Here is a 21,261-nt window from a genome sequence, read left to right on the forward strand (position 1 = left end):
AATGCGGATAATACAACAGTGTTAGCGGCGCAAGGAGAAAAATGTAAGTGCGTAGGTAAAGTACCTTTGTATATCCGTATCAAGGACGAACAAGTAAAGGTGATCTTTTTTTATAGTAAAGAATCTGCAAGCACACTTAATCTTAGGAATAGACTTTCTTTCAGACGCACAAGCTACACTGGATTTTAATGAAGCGTCCCTTAAGCTGACAATGAAACCAGTGCGTGTAGAAAAGGTTGAACCGCCCAGGTTAAATCTTGACCACCTGCCTAATGACGAGCAAGATAGAATCCGACAAGTGGTAAGTGAATTTGCTTCGTTATTTAGTGATATTCCAGGATTTACTCAGGTTACTAACCATAGTATTGACACCGGAGATGCATTGCCAGTTCGTCAAAAACCATACCGGTATGATAAGAGTAAGGAAAAAATTATAGAATGGCATATTACCGATATGCTACGTAAAAAGATCATAACGCCCATCTCAAGTAGTTATGCTAGCCCGGTGGTTTTATGTAAGAAAAATAATGATTATCCTTTGGAGCATCCAAAAAGGTGGAGATTCGCTATTGATTACCGTAAATTAAATTCCATAACGAAATATCCGGTATATCCGTTACCGATCATAGAAGAAATTTTAAGGAACATAAAATCAACCAAATTTATGACGACTTTAGACTTAACGACTGGTTATTTTCAAATAGGGGTTAGGCCTGAGGCCGTGCCTAAGACTGCTTTTATAACCAAGTCTGGCACTTATGCATTTTTGCGTATGCCGTTTGGCCTTTCAGGCGCCCCGGCAACATTTCAGCGATGCATGGACATTGTGTTAAGACCTGTTCTTGGAAAGTCCACATTTATCTATTTAGACGATATCATTATTACTAGTGATAATCTCGACCAACATATACAGGATTTAAGACAGGTGTTTTCTTTATTAAATGAGGCCGGTCTCAAAGTTAATGTCGAAAAGTGCAAATTTGCAGCCCCTGAATTAAAATATTTAGGTTACAAAATATCGCAAAAAGGGATCGAGACAGATGTATCAAAAATAATCGCTGTACAAAAGTATCCGACTCCAAACACGGCAAAGAAGCTCTCTTCTTTTCTAGGACTTTGTTCATATTATAGGTCCTTTATAAAAGATTTTGCGACTATCGCTGAGCCATTGTTAAAATTAAAAAGGAAAAAGGCAAGATTTTCGTGGACGGCCGAAGCCAATAGTGCTTTTGAAAAATTAAAACAAGCATTAACGCAAGGCCATGTGTTAAAATTTCCTGAAAAGGATGAAAATTTAGAAATTTCAGCGGATGCTTCGGATTATGCGGTAGGAGCGGTACTTTCGCAAAATCAGCAGCCCGTGGCATTTTTTAGCCGAACTTTAAATCAAACACAAAGAAACTATTCCGCGACCGAGAGAGAGGCACTTGCAGTTCTGTTAGCAGTGCAAAAGTTCCGAGTCTATTTTGGAAAGGCGCCGATAACAGTCTACTCTGATCATGCGGCGGTAACTAGATTGTACTCAGGGAAAAATTTATCCCCAAGGTTAATAAGATGGGCACTCAAGCTGCAAGAATATAATCTGGTAATCAAGCATACCCCTGGAAAGGAAAATATCGTAGCAGATGCCCTATCAAGGATTAAAATAGACGAACAAGCCAATACCGTAAAGATGGCAATGCTGACAGCGTGTACAATAAATTCCCGAGAAACTGTAATAACCGAACTGGGTAAGGATCCTGAGTTTGGAAGTATTTATGAGTATTTGAAGGATCCTGGAAAAATTTAGCCACCAAAATATTGTGGCGATAAGAAATAGGGCGGCCCATTACGAACAAATAGATGGTCTATTATTTTATACAAAAACTACGAATTCCAACAACGAATTTCGACCTGTTATCCCAGCTAGTCTTAGATTAAATATCCTGCAGGAGCTCCATGACAGCCCTTTAGCTTCTCATGCTGGTATTCGAAAAACTATCCAACGCGTACGCGAGGCAGTCTACTTTCCTGAACTGCAAAAGTTAACAAGGGCGTATGTCCAGTCCTGCCCAACATGTCAAGCCGTTAATTATATTAATTTCCGCCCGGCCGGGTTTCTAAATAGTATTAAATCCGAATTTCCAAATGAAATAATTGGCATCGATTTATTGGGCCCTTTCCCAAAAAGTCAGTTAAATAAAAGTCGCTATCTCCTTGTTATGGTTGATCATTTTAGTAAATGGACCGAAATTGTTCCCTTAAAACGAGCCTCCGCGAAATTCGTTACTGATTCTATTTTAAATAAATATATTTTAAAATACGGGGCGCCCCTAAAAGTTATATCGGATAATGGTCCTCAATTTGTAAGTAATATATTTGAAGACATGTGCCAAAAACTGGGTATACGTCATTTAAAAATGGTCCCGTATCGGCCGCAATCAAATATAGCGGAACGGGTCAACAGAAATATAGTGAAAATTATCCGTAGTTATGTTAAAAATTTTCATAAAAGCTGGGATAACTATGTCAATGAATTTGCTTTCGCCCTTAGGACCGCAAAACATGATACAACGGGCAAAACTCCTGCTGAGTTATTTCTAGGCAGAAAGATTATAACACCGTTAGATAAATTATTTTATGTGCAACAAAGAGCCCCAGAATTTAAAATGGGTGATATAGAAAAACTAATAAAAGAAGGAAAAAAGAATACGGAAGTAGCACAAAGAAAACAGAAGTTATATTATGATTTAAAACGACGGGGAGTAACTTATAAATTAGGGGATGAAGTTTTAAAAATTAAGCATTCACTTTCTTCAGCACCAGAAGATAAAACTGCCAAATTTTTTCCTCGATTTGAAGGACCATATGTTATAGAAAAAATAACTCACGCTGTTGTAGTGTTAAAAGCCAGAAGTGGTGAAACCTGTTCCGCAAACATTGATCAAATGAAGCCCTACTTCGATCGTAATAAAATGCAAATCTTTTCAGATCTTTGGAGGATCCGGCACGGCAGACACCGCAAGTACAAGTTCCAAAGGTGGGAAAACGACAAGTACAAGGGCAAGCCAATGAGAGACAGAAGCAAGTGAAAAGAAAATTGCCCCGCGGAAAAATTGAATGTAACAAGAAAAAGAAGCCGTTCCACCGTCCAGAAAACAGAGTTCACGAACACCCCTAGAATGAAGAAGGGAGAAGGACGACGTATGTGAAGAGGACCAGGAGAAATGACGGCAACTATAACCCGGCTTTAAAACGGAAGATCTACTCATCCGACAGAACTCTCCGCAGCAAAAGTCGCCGAACTGCGGAAGGGCCATCAGCGGCGGAAGAAAAAGTTCAAGGAAAGTTTGAACGGCCAGCAACGAGGTCCAAGCAAGAACACGGAAGAAATTTCCCGGTTCCGCCAAGACCAGCTGCCATCAAACGGAAAACACCACAAGCAGAGGAGAAAAGGAAAGTATTCAAGGGTGGCCGTACTGGTGAAAAAAGGAAGCTTCCAGAGGAAAGCACTGAAGGGCGAGCCCGTACAAGAAGGAGGATAAACCAAGCTGCTATCTGCAGTACCTTTAAAGACTGGGCCCAGAAAAGGATGTCCGAATATTAGAAAGATAAGTAAAATTTTATGTTACTTTGCAAACTTAAGTTAATCTTTCATTCTTACTGCAAGTGGCAGATTTCAAGAAGTTTTACCTCATGCGAGGTCTACCTTTATCGCCAAAAGGGCGAGAAATGAGTTGTGACCGATTTTCTTATTATGTTTTTCAATTACTCGCGCGTAAAACTAAAGTTGATGTATAATAGCGTTGTGTAAAAACTTAAATATTGTAAAAAGTTATTGTATAAATTTTATTTAAAACATTCTAGCAAGAGAGAAATTTTAGTCTGAAAGACTTTTTGAAATGTAGTATTATTTCAATGTAGAAAGAATTGGCACTTGCTTTGAAAAGAATAGAAGTTAACAATGTACTACTAATGTATGTTTTGATATCTGTAAAATTAACGGCATGTTGATATGTTCTGTTATTTTAAATGTTAAGAAATACCGTGATATGGTAAAAGTGAAAGTAATGTTAAAAATTTGTTATTCGTGTGACTGTAAAGACTAAATCATGGCGAATATGTGTTAACGGTTGAATGATGTAGTTAGGCTCTCTGACGTTACACTTTAGAGTTAGCCACTTTTAGAATAGTACCTCATGGTTTAGAGTTGAAATTAGGGTGTGTTAAGAGGTCTCGTTATGTTGAATTTTAACACGTTAGTGTTTTGATTGTAGGAGGAAGTGTGGCAGACGTAGACAGAAACACATTCGTGTTTGGTGTTCTTTTACAACACATGTCAGAGAGCACGGGGAGAGATAATTAAAATAGTCATGAATGAAATAAAAATGTTAAGAGCAGTATAATTGTATATGTTACTTGCCATGTCATTGTGTAACATTTCATTAAACTAGTTTTCCTTCCAGATCTCTGGAAGGAACCAGAATTGAATAAAAGCTCCTGGTTAGATGCAGTACAGATGAAAAAAAAGATTGTTGTATATCCTGGGAGCTGCTATTGTAACAAATTTCTTTCTTTTAAATTTTCTAGTTTCTAACGAAGTTATGTTTGTAAAAGGTTGGCCTCGCGTTAGATTCTAGAGCTAAAAGTTTTCAACAAGGTCGTTTTAGACCTCAGTTTCAAACTAATTAACTCTGGCGGGAAGTATGTAAGGATCTTAAGTTTTACTAACGTTTATTTTATTTTAAATCTTTACTATCACTTCTTATTTTCTACTTCCGGCCAGAATTAAAAGCGTTAACTTATTTATGCAAAACTTGTCTGGCGAACGCCAAGTACTTAAGTTGTGGCTTTTTGCCAAGCGAGAGAGAGGAAGGAGTTAGTCGAAGCAGGCCGCTTGCCTTAGAAGTTTTACTCAGTTGCTGTTTGCCTTCCAGGCCAGAGGTTTTAATCCTCTTGATAAATTAAACGTATTGTAGTGTTCACAGTCTCTGTGCTACATACGCTTCCTGTTATTATAAGGCCAATCTTCCACGTGTATTATTTTAAAGTTAAAATAGAGTTTAGTTTTATTTTTATACTTTTACGTTAGACCCCGAGTGGAGGGTCATTGTATTCCGAAGTACGGAAGTCATTGTATATAGAGAAAAAATAAAGGGTTTTGTATACCCTTCGTCTGTATCCTGTCTACTTACTACAATTAGTGAACATAGCTTTAGTAAGCTCTCTGTTCCTAGTCAGGTCCTTGTATGTTCCCGAAGAAGGTTAGAAGGAACGTTGAACCCGATAAGAGTTTAGTTAAATATTTTTATATTCTTACGTTCAGACCACAAGTAGTTGGTCTCTGTATTCCGAAGTACGGAAATTATTGTAAAGAGTGAAAAATAAAGGGTTTTGTATACCCTTCCTGTGTATCTTGTCTACTTCGCACATTTATTGAACATAGCTTTAGTAAGCTCCCTGTTCCGATTCAGGTCTGTGCATGTTCCCAAAGAAAGTAAGACGGAACATTGAACCTGATAACCTTGCCATCTTTGACATAAGGTTGTAAGGATTATGTTAATTTTATTAACACTTAAATTTTAAATTAAAGTTCATTTCCTGTCAAATTCTTAACTTCAACTTACTACTTCCGGCCAGAACGTAGTTTTGGAATCCTTCTGAATACTTAATGAGGAGGAGCGGTATTTAAACCGCGAAGTTACTTGCAGAGTTAGAGAAAATTAGAGTTTCTGATTAGAGCGCGTCTGCCTTTTGGCTACTGTCTCTCTCTCTCTCAAAGCTTTTATTACGCTAGGCCGTACTCAGGCTCTTGATAAGCTTCGTAGTCAAATAGAGTTAAGGGACCAACTTGATTAGAATCTTGATAGCTTCGGCTATATTTCTTTAGTTAATCTTAGTTTTAGTTTAATTTTTAATCTCTTAAGTTCAAGGCTTTGATTGTACACTCCAAGACGGAGTTTTGTTAAATCTTATTGGAATAATAAAGGGTTAGTTACCCTTCCATCTTGTTGTTTCTTGTTACACGAACTTAAGCGATTATTAGCTAACTAGTTCTTAAGGTTCGTCACTTTCTACAGTAACTGAGAAATACACTAGTGAGAATCTTATAAGGTTCTTCTAAGAGAGCAAGCTGTATTTCATTTCTAATCGTAAAATCAATAAAATTTAAAGTAGCTGCCCTTGATCTCTGTAAATTTACTTGTGCACAAGTCATACGCGAGATACTCTGAGTAACCAGTATGTTCTTTAAGCCTATTACTTCTGAGTGTTGCTGAGCAAAGAATCTCCTGCCTGTATAGCGGACATTGTGATGAGCTAGCCTGATGTGATGTCTCGTATTTCGTTCATACAGAGGCGTTGGAGTGAGTACAATTGACGCAATTTTCAATGTTTTCAGAGCACTCCTGAGTAATGCGGCCCTTCCCGCACTTTGCACAGGGCGGTGCATAATTGCAAATTCGACTTAAATGTCCAAAGGCCTGACAGTGACAACAACGCGTCACTTTATAAAATTCTCGAAAGAAGCACGACGCGAAACCAATATAGACTCTCTTCAGGTCCTTCAACAATTATGCCTGTTCTCTAGACACCTCAACAAGCCAGTTGCACGTACCGGCTGTTCTAAGTCTGGGTTTCCTGGGAAAAACAAACTTTTCTCAGCTGAAGACAAGAGTTCTTGAAAAGCTATTTGTAGTTCGTCAGAAGTAGTATCCTGAGGAACCCCAAAACTATGAAAGACTTCCTGGGCAGTTTTGGAATTCTCAAGTCTAAATCCGAGTTTTCTAAATATTCAGATCCGAGTTTTCCAAAATGGCCTTTTTTCAATGTTGCCAATTGCTCTTCCTCTTTACAATGCACAAGTAACTCCTTGGCTATTGTTGGACGAACTTGTAAAATATTTACTCCGAGCCTTTGCGGTTTAATACTCTGAACTAATTGCGTCTTAATATTGTTTGGCGATCTACTTATATCTTTAGCCTTGATAATCAAAACGTGATCCTGTTTAGCTGGAATCTTCCTTACCTGTGAAAGCTTTGAAGTTTGCCTGACAATTTCTGCAGAAGAAAACTCATGATTCACTTTATCAAATTTACCGTTTAAACTATGTGAATGACAAGCCTGTAAATCGAATGCCATTTCCGAATGTGGTAAGACGTGGCTTGGTCAAGCTATTTTAATTGATTAAATTTTAACTCAAGCTCCAAAAGTCTTTTTTCCAACAAAGAATTCTTTTCCTCAAATGAAAAGACTCTTTCCTTCAAGCAGGCGTTAAAACCTTTCAGGTGAGCTATGTATAATTCACGCTTGTTTGAATGTGATCTGATATTGCTTTCAAGCTTTTTAAGTTTCGCTGCATCTTTATTATTTAATTTATGTTTGGCATTAGCATCAATTAAAAATGCTTCAGAAATAACGGTCAGGAGATAATAAAGGTATCCGTACTGCTCCCTTATTACGGCGTAGTGTATTTCTGTGCCTTCTATAACCCGCCTTCGGTTCTATTGGATGAAAACACCTTAAAGAGTTTCTTGCCTTTAAACACGCCCATTATTCTCGGAGGTGATTTAAACGCAATAAGTGAAGAATGGAAGTGTCGACATACTAATAAAAATTGTACTAATAAAAATTGTAAAGTTACATAATTTCATTATGAATAACCCTGTTGCATTCTATACTCCGGAAGATTACACTTATTTCCCTAGCGACTCCAGTAAGGCTGACATTCTGAATTTAATTTTGACTACTTCTTCTATACCCATGTACTTAAACAGAAAATGACCTCGACCATGTCCCGATTATTGCTACTCTTGGTACGACTAAAAGCGTCCCGAAGAAGGAAATTAGTTTCACTGACTGGACATTATTCAATCAGCTGCTTAGCGAAAAGCGCACAGGCATGCCTCAACTTAAAACTCCGCAGGATATAGACGTTGCTGTTGACATATTTACTAACTCAATTATCCATGCAATTACCAGTGCCATTCGTAAACTCTCGGCCAATCACGGTGTGGATAGACTATCCACTTTTATTCGAGAGCAAATCAGAGAGCGGAATAAGCTCCCCAAAATCTGGAATAAGACTTGGAACCCAGCCTACAAGAAAGATCTAAATAAACTAAATCGAATTATTAAAGAGAATTTTTACAAATTCAGACAATAAAAAATGGGAGGGAAAAATACTCAGTTTGAACGAGCCTAACGGGGACTTTTTGGTCCTTCGTTAAGCGCCTCAAAAATAGTTCCACTAAGCCTATTTACAGCAACAATTGTATTGCATTGACCGACAAAGACAAGGCGAAAATTCTCGCTGATCATCTTGAGCAGCAATTTAAACCAAATGACTTACACTATATAACTATAGCTTCATTTATAACGTTCGCTACTTTGTAAAAGACTGGACAAATGCGCCTAGTGTCAGAAACAGGACTCAGTTCACCACCCCAGCAGAAGTACAGGGTATTATCAAGATTCTGAAGAAAAGAAAAGCGCATGGGAAGGACATTATCTCGAATATGGCCATTAAGATTATCCCCGCGATTATTATATCCCCGCAATATTATCACTCATTTTATAAGCATCATCAACGCCAGTTTAGAAAATCATGCGTGCTTGGAAGCTTGTTCTCTGGCCTCTGGAAGATTTATAAGAAAATTATCTATGCTCGCTTGCAATCCTCCTTTAACAGAGTATCTTTGGAACAATTTGGATTCAAAAAGGCTTTCACCGAGTTTATTCGTAGCGCCTTACATAACAAGCAGTGTCGCCTTACTCATGCTGGACGTGTTAAAAGCCTTCGACCGCGTTTCGCATGAGGGGCTCATTTATAAGCTGATCCAGCTAAATTTTGATTGGGAACTAATTCTGCTAATCAGTTCTTTTATTGTTAACAGAAGATTTAATGTCGCAATGGGTCAGGACCCCTCTAACGTCAGAAGAATGTGCGCCGGTGTAGCCCAGGTCTCCATTTTAGGACCTATTTTGTATCTTTATTACGTAATGGACTTCCCTAAATTACAGAATGACTACAACATTTTTCTTGGATGCTATGCAGATGACACTCCATTAGCGATTAAACCTATCCGTCCGACGCACGCTATTAAAAAACTGCAGGACTTCATACATAATATTGAAGACTGGTGCATCACATGGAGCGTCGCGATTAAATGCTCAAAAGTCACAACTAATGATTATCAGGAGGAAGCAAAGAAAGACCAATCATTCTAATATCAGTCTTTTTGATAAGACGATTCCACTTGTAAAGAAGGCAACTTATTTAGGGGTTGTCATCAATCATAAGTTCACCTGGTCAAACCATATTCACAAGGTTAGACGAAAGGCTTTGTATATTAGTCACCAATTAAATCCACTGCTGAGTTCAAGCTCGAAACTCAATCTGGTCAAAAAGAGGCACATCTGCACTGCTGTTGTCAGACCAGTGCTCTGTTACGCCTCACCGGCATGGGCCGAAGCCTCCAACTCAGAATTACAGATCACCAAAAATAAGTACCTACGCCGGATTACAAACGCTCACTATTTTGTTAAAAATTCCGATTTTGTGTCAAAATACCTATGTGAGAACAATGCTACATATAAATCTAATATATATCCTAAGTCGCCCTTTCGAGGTATCAAAAACGCAATTTGAATTTAGTCAATCGGCCCAGTAAAACGGGAGATATAGAAGTGTCTCCCCTTTTTTTACGCTATGTACATGTGCTTCAAAAGGATTGCATAACTAAATAATTTTCGATCATATGTTTCCTATAATGCAATTAGAGAAAGAAATCCATACTCTTGTGATGCAAATTAACTGAGAAACAGTTTTAATAAAAATTTTGTTGGAGAATTTCCAAATGTTACATTCAAGCACTAACTACATAGAAGTCATATTTTTTTAAGCTTTTAAACAGTTTTCAATATAGAGCTTTATAAATATGAGGAAAGTATAGGTAGGGGCTTCAAATTTTACTTTGCAGAAGTGTGAAAATTAATAATATTTTATATAGTATGTAAATTTTAAACGGTTAATAAAAGTGAAGTTTTGACGTTTTATTACAATATAAAGTAGTTTAACTCACATATTTTTTATAATACTTTCAGTCTCTTTCATGAATGTTTGAAACCGTCTTATTTCTCTAAATTTTCTTTAGCAAGATAAGGAACAACCTATTCAGGGGCACATTCTTCGCATAATCTCATATATATATATATATATAAATTTAAATTTCTCATATATCTATTATTTATTCATAGTCGAAATTGTCTTTAGCTGAAAACCTAACTTAATTCAATTAATTTTTTAAGTGAAATCGTAGCAATTTAAGAAAAGTTTAGCCATGTACTCTTTTTGAAACACACTGTATAATCACAAAATCGCTGCTTAACCGAGACTATGCTTTGAACTTCTTCGAAGTTACACGCAACACGTCTGCCCCTCATGTAAACATTTTCCTCCGAACACGAAGCTTTTTTTTTTAGCATCGATAAACTATTCGAATGGTTTATTGCAGGGTTTCTTAAACGTTTTTCAGACGCGGCTCATTTTTATCACTGAGATTTTTTCGCGAACCCCATGACCCCATAAGTATTGCGCAAATCCGACACACGCATGAGTAAAACTGTTAATTTTTTCACTTGTACTGTAATATACTATTGAAGTTTTAGGTCATTAACTTTAATTTCTAATCTTAAGACATAGAACAATGTGAAAATTTTAAATAAGTAACAGACGAAATGACAGCGTCACGTGCAAAGCAAGGAAAATGAACGTTTATATTATAAAAAGAATGCGTCGAAACGTTTTCGCTTTTTTTTCTTTGTCTGTATTGTCTTATCTTTATCTATTTTCAAATACATTGTGTAAACATATTTGGTAATTGTAAAAGTATTATAATAAGTTAAAGAAATATCAAAACTGCTAAAATTTTTGGCGACCTCCCGCTGCAGGTGCCGCGACACCCTTGGGGATCGCGACCCACAGTTTAAGAAATCCTAGTTTATTGAATCTTCCTCCTGTTTCTTAACTGTTATAATAATTCTGTGAAAAAAATCACTTGGAAAAAAAGGAAACAAAAAAGTTGTTATTTGCTGACAACGAATTAAGAAAATTCAATAACAAAATGTTTCATTCCTGTTAGATAGAATCTATAACTCTTCTTTTTATGAAAGCTCGGAAAACAGAATTTTTAATCTTATTTCCATTTAGTGAAATAATGTAATACTTGAAGATAGTGTTGTATATAATATAAATATGATGTTGTTATTTTATGAAATAAAAGTAACTGAAAACCCACACAAATACTCTCTAGAATTTAATAAATTATTTCATGATATTATTAACAAATTATTTTATAAAATATACTTTGTAATGCATAATAATTTAATATATATATATGAAGTATATATATATACGATGAAGCTTTTTATGAAATATGTGAAACTCATACGAACATGTTTTGGTAAAATTATAAATTACAAAATTTATTTTAATATAAATATGTTACCACGTAAAGAAATTTCTAAGCACTTTTATTCTCCTTATTTTTATATTATTATCATCCTAAAAGGGCGAAATAATAGCACTTAGTTTATAATGAGATAATTAGATTATTAGTTTGCTATTGTTATAACCAATCTCACTTGTCTGACAATGGTCAGCACAAACCCTTGGCATTCATAGTAGCAAGGAGTCAAATGCGCCGATCATTGGTAAGAATCTAAAGCACCATTATAGCAATTATTATGACAATCCGAATCTTTAGCTCAGTTCCTCTCCCAATTTCGTCCGTGAACTATCGTTCAATTTTTCTTGGGCGCCTGGGCATAGCCCTGTCCCAGTAGGGCCTGTCCCAGTAGGGCCTGGGCATAGCCCTGTTTTCACTTTTCGAATGTTAATCTAGCATAAAAGAGAATTAAGAAAGATGAATGAAAAGTCCTATGACAAGTAATTTGACAAATCGAACAATAAGATGGCAGAAGTTCGTAAGGTTGGAAGTGTTCATTATTGATGACGATGAAGACCCGTACAAAAATATACTTTCGTGAGAGTAGCAGGAGTTGAGTGCCGTGCTGGCGGTATAAGCGAAGTCTCGACACTGAATGAGATATAGGTCCGAGGATTTCTCACCTCTCTTCCCCTACCACTAACCTCTTGAGAAGATTTTCGGCTTGCCGTATTATGCCACACAAACACTATACATTTACAAGCATCCATGCCTTTTCTCCCGAATTCGAACCCGGGCCCTTTGGTACAGCATCCAGAGTCCCTAACTACTATCCCGGTTTGGTGGCATTGTATTTGCAAATACATTTATATAAAACTATAAAACACATGCTTAGGTTACACATATATATATTATGCACATATGTATCATAAAACTGAATCATTTTTCGGGAGAAAGTTTTTTTTCCCTATATAATTTCGCTCATAGAAGTATATTTTTACGTTCCACTGAATGTTTTTCTCCCATGGTACCGAGAAACACTTCGCCACTATTTCTAAATCAAGTATTTTCAAATAGGGTGCAATTTGAAGATGAGCGGCAGTATGAGAGTGAAGTCAGAAAAGACAAGTTGTAAGAAGGCGAAAAATTAAATCCCTAATTGACCTAAGGGTATCTTCAACTAGGAAACTTACATGGCAGGACATTTCGATCTATAGTTCTACGACAAAACAATATTGGGCTGTCTGGGACTCAATATTCGAAACGGCGTTTTGTACAAGATGTTGGAATCCGCTGATGGAAAGGTATTTCTGATGGCAGTTGGTACTTCCAAGATCCCATATTCTGGACATCCTTACTACATAGCAGTCCCACTGCAGGACTCTTTGGAATAATGAAGACTTTGCATAGAGTTTAAGAGCGTGGTCTACAGGAGTAAAGCCGGGCTGACGTGGAAAAATAGTGCCACCTGTGCGATGCTTGTACTGGTCAAAAGGACGGAAGAAACACACCCAAGGTCAGATGCAACTGTATAATTTTGGAGCATATTTTGAACGTATTACCTTGGACATCCTGGGAACTTTGTCAAGATCTGTTGATGGCAACAATACATCTTCGGTGTCATTGATTACTTCATGAAGCGGCCTGAAACATAACCTAGCCCTGATCAAGAGGCTGTCAGGGTAGTAGATGTTATGACATAGAACTGGATTTCCAGGTTTGGAGTGCTCCTTCAGCTGCATTCTGATCAAGGAAGGGATTTTATCTTGTCTGTAATCAAGGAACTCTGCAATAAGCACCCTTAATAACCTAGCGTTGACGGTTTCCAGAAGGAAAAAAAAAAAAAAAAAAACAGGATTAGAATCGGAAGTTACCTCTGTTCTTATTGCCCTATCGCAATGCTGTCTATGGGAATACGGCTATTCTCCATCCCAGGTGCCCTAGGTCGTGACCTTCGTTAGCCTGTGACTTAATTGGTCATCCTCTGGATGGATCTCCAAATACGGTTTGAAGTGACTCACAGTTTTGCTCGAGACTGAGTGATCTTGGTGACGGAGAAGATGAAGACCTGATACCACATGAGGATTACAAGACATCTATTCAATGAAAGTGACAAGGTGTGATTATGGAACCCTATTCAATGTATCATCGAAGGATGTCGTAAACTACAGTCACCCTGGGACGGTCTTTACAGGGTACTAAACTTTCTGAACGACGTCGTAGTTCAGATCCGTAAGTCATTGAATTCTAATCGTTCATTAGGACAAGCGAGCTGTTTACTATGGCCTTAGCACTTAGTTCCCATAGTGTATATAATGTAAACAGTGCACCAAGGCTATGATCCTATGTGCAAATAAATTTTTAAATTCCTGCATTTATTTATTTGTTTAGTATTTGATTATATGTTATTTATTGAAATAGTTACTGAATAAGTATTGCATTAATTTTTAGTTGTAAGTTTAGCTTTCCGTCAAGGGATTTTACTGCGCGAGATGTACAGTCCTTGGAAAGGTGGCAATGATACAAATCTTGTATATATGTAAATACTTTTAGTAAAATAATATGTAATTTGTAGTATCTCTTGTATAATGTAACATGGAAGGCCTCCAGAAACGAAATTTCTTTGCTGGAAAAGTAAGATTACAGGAGCAAGTCCATTTAACTTTAAGATAAATGGATATCGCCAAACTAGAGATGGTTTTGGCGATTAATTTTGTTGCCAGATTTGGCGAGAAATCTTCAAATGTCCTCAAACTTAGCAACCATTTGGCAATATTTTTTTTCCGATCTTATTTTTATAGTCACAAGAAATAACTGGAAAAAGAACGTTTACCTTCTTACCCATCCCTCACGTAAATGAGTTTCTACAGATAGTGCAGATTATCCTCTGACAGCTAATCGACCTTTTGTGGCGTACTTGTTTCGTTTTGGAATACATAACACAAACAGTTGCATTCGTGACTTACCAGGTAGATTAAACCATTACTTGTTTCAGTGTCAAATAACCAAGATCTACATTTTTGGCCCTATATAACAAACAGGGCTCGTGAATGGTTTCAGCAGATTCTTAGGAATAAATCTCTTCACCAGAAGCTTCAGACTATAATGTACTATATTATTATAAACAGCGACAATCTCAAAGCAGTATAATTCTAATTTTTATTTATAATTTTTAACCTGTTAATGTTATTAACGTAAGTAGCAGCCACAAATGTGGCTTATAATCTTAATGATAATAGTTTTACTTTTGTAATATTACTCTATTACTTTTTTATTAAATAAAAGCCGCTAAATGAAAAAAAATATAAATAAAGATTCCGCTAAAGAAAAAGCTGAATATAAATAAAAATTCCGCTAAAGAAAAAGCTGAATATCTTTCAGACGGAACAACTGCTCATTCTGTTATTCCCTATATATTTGTAAGTAGTCAGATCCTTATGTGACTCTGTAAGACTTCCAGCAATTTTGGAGAAATAGAAGATACTGGTAATTTCTCGGCGGATAGGGAAAAGACATATAAGTCTTCGTGAGAGCATCAGTTGGTAGTTTTGGGTCAGATTTCACTTCAGTTTAGTTCAGATTATTTAGTCTATTTAGTGTTCACTCTCTTACTACGAACTTACACACTGAGACATTTTATATTGCCTTGTGTTTAACGTTCTTGGTAGTTTGAAGTGGCAACGTCTGATCGTGCTTGCTCTGTTATACTGAGGAGAGCTGTACGGGTACTTCTGTGGAAAGTTCCAGAACTTTGAAGGGTTTGTTTTGGGAAAAGAAAATTTCACCAAAGGTATCATGGGTTCCGTATGCATTCAATCCATTACGAACCCCTTCGTACGTAGCTGTACATTAAATTAATAAATTTTAAGTAATGAAATGTAATGAAAACGAAAAGGTCTTATAAGTATGATGTCAAATAATGATCGTTTTATAATAGCATCTCTAAGATGACCACCTCCGATTCCAGATAATTTTGATCTTCACCAAAGGTATCATGGGTTCCGTATGTATTCAATCCATTACGAACCCCTTCGCACGTAGCTGTACATTAAATGAATAAATTTTAAGTAATGAAATGTAATGAAAACGGAAAGGTCTCATAAGTATGAAGTCAAATAATGATCTTTTTATAATAGCATCTCTAAGACGACCATCCCGATTCCAGATAATTTTGATCTTCTGCGGAGATATCGCTTTACAGAACATTATTATTGCTGATATTATGTCATTACATTAAAATGTAGTCGCAGAAATTCTAGTGACTTTTACAGATGGTCGTCGTAGGGAAAAAAGTCTTACAGTCATGATCCACAAATTCCACTGTTGTAGTTACTCAGCAATTTAATTCAAAGTTATCCATTTATATTTAACAGATAAAAATTAATGATAAGTTTATTTTTTGCATTATTTTGCTGAAACGCATGAGTTTTTCTTAGAGATAATAAAAAAAGATAAAATTCTGATAATCCGGACAGAAAGTTCGAAAACACGTATCCATTTAACCTTTTTTCTAATGATAGTAGAAAAATAAGGTAATTTAGTCATAGCATTTATATATATAAATATTGTGCGTGCGTACGGGTTCCTTTAAAATTGAATGCACAAGTCCGATGAAAAATGAATACGATTTATTATTATCACAAATAAATAAAACACAATACTTCAATTTTCTCAGATATTCGTGCAATATTACAATATCTCCCAGTAGTTATCTTTTAACTACTCAAACGTTCAAGAGAACTTAATTCAAATCAGCTAAAGAAAGCTAATCCGCGAATTCGCTACAATCAACAAGAGCAGTTTTCTAAACAAACACTTAAAACAACAACAAGCTAACTAAAATAACTGACTAACTGAATTGAGAGGTTTTCCTCCTTTTTATAAGATTTTTAAATCGCGCGCGAGAACTTTCTAGTACTCGCGCGCAATTTCTAAATCAAAAAGAGATATTTATTAAATGTTACATGCACGCGCTCTTGTATTTTCAATTTTCCGGCTTAACTTTCTTTTAATATTCGTCACGCGCTGCACTGCGCGGGAAATAAAACTATTTAATTTATAATTGAACTAACATTAGCTTTTTAAATACCAAATTCGTAACACTGCCCCCTTCCCAAGGACTGCATGTCCCGGGCAGTACAATCCCTGGACAGGAAGCCAAATTTACAATTAAGGCATAAATACAATAATAAGCATTACATAACAATAATAAACAACAGGAACAATAAATGCAGTAAATAAAACAAATCAAATGCTATCAAATACAAAATACAAATCAAATACTAAATACACATTTAGAAACAAAAAGGACCATGGTCTTACACTATTTACAACTATTTACACTACGTACTATGGCCATAGTAATGAGCTAACCTAACCTGTCGTAAAGAACGACTTTAGGCTCAGAGTTCGAAGACTACGAGGTCATTCAGCCTGTTTAGGACCATGTACGGACCATCCCAAGGTGACTGTAATTTAGGCCTGACTCCTTTTCGTCTAATCAGGTTCCACAACCACATTTTGTCTCCTTCGTTGAATCTGTGTCCAGTAGCTCTCGTGTCGTATCTCGTCTTCCCTTTCTCCTTCGCCAAGTTGATTCGCTTTCGTGCAGAACGGTGCATCATTTCAAACCGGATGCATCATTTCAAATCGCCTGAGGAACACATCCAAGATGTCCATCTTGGATGTGTTCCTCAGGCGATGAAGGCACATCCGTATGGAGATCAAACAGGCGGTCACAAGGCAGACGAGGTCTCGACCGAAGAGCATCTGGGGTGGAGAATAGCCGGTAGTCTGGTGTTTCTCTTCGACCCTAGTATGATTTCGGCAGCTTCCTGAGTAGAGTCTTTCACATGAGACGTCGGCGTTTCCAAGCGATGATCCCTTTTGAAAATGGATCGTCATGTCCTCAGATGCTGAGAACAGCTTATTGTTTTTGAAGTCTAAGGAAAAATTATATTTCCTTAAAAAGTCCAATCTGAGTATACATGGATCTGTAATATCCGCCACATATGCCGCGTGATGGTAGGCGGCAATTCCAAACGTGATGTTCAGGTTTAACTTCCGAACTATGTCGATCTTATCACCAGACGCAGTCTGAAGGGTAACACAGGAGGGCGTCCAAATAAGTTTATCTTTAAACTGTTCAGCTAAATCTTTTCTAATGATGGTAACATTAGCTCCTGTGTTAATAATCATATTGCAAGGAACTCCATCGATATGCCCGTTGATGGATAGTCCGTTACTGTTGCCACCCCCTGTAGAAATCTTTAGCGCTTTAAAACAAATTTTTTCATTATTTGGCAACTTCCGTTCCTTGATATGGTCATTAATTTGTTTCCTGCGTCGTTGCTGAGAAATAGTCTCAATTTTCGTACCCTGGGGTGTTCTGCAATTCTTTCGTACGTGGCCTTCAGCTCCACAGTTCCAGCACTTTGGTTTCTTGTCAGTCCTTTTCCTTCCCGTGGCATTTAATTGTCTGTTTAAATCGTATGCCTTATTTTCCGCGCTCTGGGGTGTTCTGAAGTTCCTTCGTAAGTGGCCTTCAACACCGCAGTTCCAGAACTTTAGGGTCGGTTTCTTTTCACCACTATTCCGTCTCAAGGCATTCACTGGTCTTGTCAACTCATCCTTTTTTTATCCGTGCCATGTGGTGTTCTGCAATGCCGTCGTAGGTGACCTTTAGAACCACATCTCCAACACCTTACAGCCACTTTGCTCTCACTACTACTCCGTATCAAAGCGTCGACTTGTCTGGATAAATTATCTAAACGAGTCATCAATTGATCCACTGGCTCGTGGACTCGCACAGCTCTCACTGGGTAGCGATCTCTACGAGTTCCTTGCTGGGCTGCCTCGACTTTTACGGCGTACAACAGAGAGCTTTTTATGTCCTTCACATCTGCCATTCGCAGAGCTTTCTGTATTTCAGTATCCCGGATGCCATCGATGAAATATTGCAGCGATAGGATTTCTCTTGTTTCTGTCGGGCACTCCGAAAAGGCGTGATGTGACAGCCTTTCAACATCCGTGGCGAGCTCCTGAAGTGTTTCGGTGGGCTTCTGTTGACGGGATTTTAGTTGAAGCCTGCTGTAGTCTTTTAAACATTTCTCGAAAAAGCGCAGCTCCAATGCGCCGGATAGAGCTTCGAAGTCAAGTCTCTGGTTTTCTGGAAGCGTCTGCAAGATATCTGCTGCGTCTGCTCTCAGAGAAGCGGCAAGATGACAGGCCTTAGTTTGGGAATCCCATCCATTCGCATCCGCAACGATAGAAAATTGTGTCTTATACACTTGCCAGGAGGTCTTGCCATCATATGTAGATAACTTCAGAGAGGGACGAGCAGGCATGGGTAAAAATTTAAAACCCGTCGCTACGAATTTTTTTTTTAAATATCCACTTCTTTGGCTACTGCAGAACCCTTTCATCAATTTGTTGTTCGATTTGGTGTTGGACGGCACAAACTCTTCCTTCAATTCGTTCCTCCACAGCAGAAACTCTCCCTTCTATATGTTCTTTTACAGAAGAAACTCTTTCTTCTATTTGTTCTTTCACCGAAGAAACTCTTTCATCAATCTGATCTTTTACGGAAGAAACTTTTTCTTCAATTTGTCCATTTTTATTTTCAAGTGTGTCAATTCTGCCTTCCATAGCTTCAAATTTATTTTCTATTATGCAGGTAATTCCTCTTTTCATCTCTTCTTGACCTGTTTCACTCTTTTGTTGTCCTGCTTCAATCTTTACATGACTATATTTCATCTCCTTTTTAACGGATTTAATCTCTTCTTTAACAGAGTTTTTCATCTCTTCTTTAAATGATGCTTGTCCAGCTTCCATCTTTTCTTCGAATGCAGCAAAAGCACTGATGAGCTGCCTCAATTGTTCTTCCATCGCTCTAGTAATTGGCATTCAAACCCCACTCCTGACACCAAAAATTGTTGCGTGCGTACGGGCTCGTTTGGAATTGAATGCACAAGTACGATGAAAAATGAATACGATTTATTATTATCACAAAAAAATAAAACACAATACTTCAATTTTCTCAGATATTCGTGCAATATTACAATATCTCACAGTAGTTATCTTTTAACTACTCAAACGTTCAAGAGAACTTAATTCAAAACAGCTAAAGAAAGCTAATCCGCGAATTCGTTACAATTAACAAGAGCAGTTTTCTAAACAAACTCTTAAAACAACAACAAGCTAACTAAAATAACTGACTAACTGAATTGAGAGGTTTTCCTCCTTTTTATAAGATTTTTAAATCGCGCGCGAGAACTTTCTAGTACTTTCTCGAAATCAAAAAGAGATATTTATTAAATGTTACATGCACGCGCTCTTGTATTTTCAATTTTCCGGCTTAGCTTTCTTTTAATATTCGTCACGCGCTGCACTGCGCGGGAAATAAAACTATTTAATTTATAATTGAAATAACATTAGCTTTTTAAATACCAAATTCGTAACAATATATATATATATAATATAATCAATTTTATTTAGTAAATAAATTATATATATATATATATGATGATTATATTTTTGCTAACTCACCTTAAATTGAGGAAAGCTCAAATGACATTAGTAATTACATTTCGCTGTAATGTAGCATCTCATCAACTAGGAATATTTCTTTAAAATTCATTTCGGGAAAATTACCTAAACCAGAGAAGAAGTGGATAGAAAAACATCTGGAAAGTTTTTCTTTTTAGTTACATCACTAGCAATTACCAACTTCAATAACCAGCAACTAACACGAGTTCCGAAACTTGTATAAACAAATCTAAATTCAAGTATGTAATAGATAGGATTATTTGAATCGCCTGGGTTCTGAGATGTAATGACAAAATGTCATTACTTCTCAAATACATAAGTCACATAAGTCGTCTACATAAGTCAAAATGTTAAAAATTTTTCTTCATCCATGGCAAAGCATATTATTATATACACTATTGTGTGTAACATATGCTGTAAGGGTGTAAGAATATTGTTGCATGGCCCCAACATATGCACTTGCGTTGTGAGCTGTAGATTGCATAATTTCCAAAATACCACTAGTAGAAATGATGAAATTATATTATTCGGCAAAGGATATGCTTTCTAATATAATTCTTATTTTCAAATTAGACTGATTGCAAATATAGGATTTAGCAATTTTTTCCATGGACAGATTTTACAAGTGAATTCAGATGTATGCTGTATCTGCGAACCGATATTTTCGTAATAAAATACTTCTGCAATACATAAAGTGGATTCCGGACAGAAGAACCGTATTTATGTGATCATATGAATATTTTTATCCATTTTGAATTTCTAGTCCACGTAGTGTCTTTTTTTAATGTAGATCGCATTCGTGTCATCAATTAAAGCGCAGAGAGAACGTATAAAACGGATTTGTTGAAGAAAAGCGTCACAATAGGCAAGCTAATGTTCAAAGGAAAAGCAGGCTTATAAGGTATTTCTCCCGCCTTTTTAGCATTCCTTCGTGGTGTAGTGGTCAGCACACTCAGCGCGTATTCGAGAATTCCGTGATTCGAGTTCTGGGAAAGGCAGTGCACATTTTTCATGGCTCCTGCTTCGAAGTAATCTAATGTCCCTGGCAGTGGCGTCCGAACAGAAAAAGTGGTGGATAATGATTTGGGTCCCCTAATCCCTAGTCGCCATTTAAAAGAGGGAGTATATAAAGTATTTCTCCCGCCTTCTTAGCATGCCTTCGTGGTGTAATGGTCAGCAAACTCGGCACATATTCGAGAGGTCCGAGATTCGAGTCCCGACGAGGGCTCATTTTTCATGTTTTCTGCTTCTAAAAGTATGTAATATCTCTACAAGGTGAGAGTATTAC

Source organism: Stegodyphus dumicola, chromosome 3 (assembly GCF_044657685.1).
Source record: "Stegodyphus dumicola isolate Sdum_Otavi_A_Nest chromosome 3, ASM4465768v1".
Classification (NCBI taxonomy): domain Eukaryota; kingdom Metazoa; phylum Arthropoda; class Arachnida; order Araneae; family Eresidae; genus Stegodyphus; species Stegodyphus dumicola.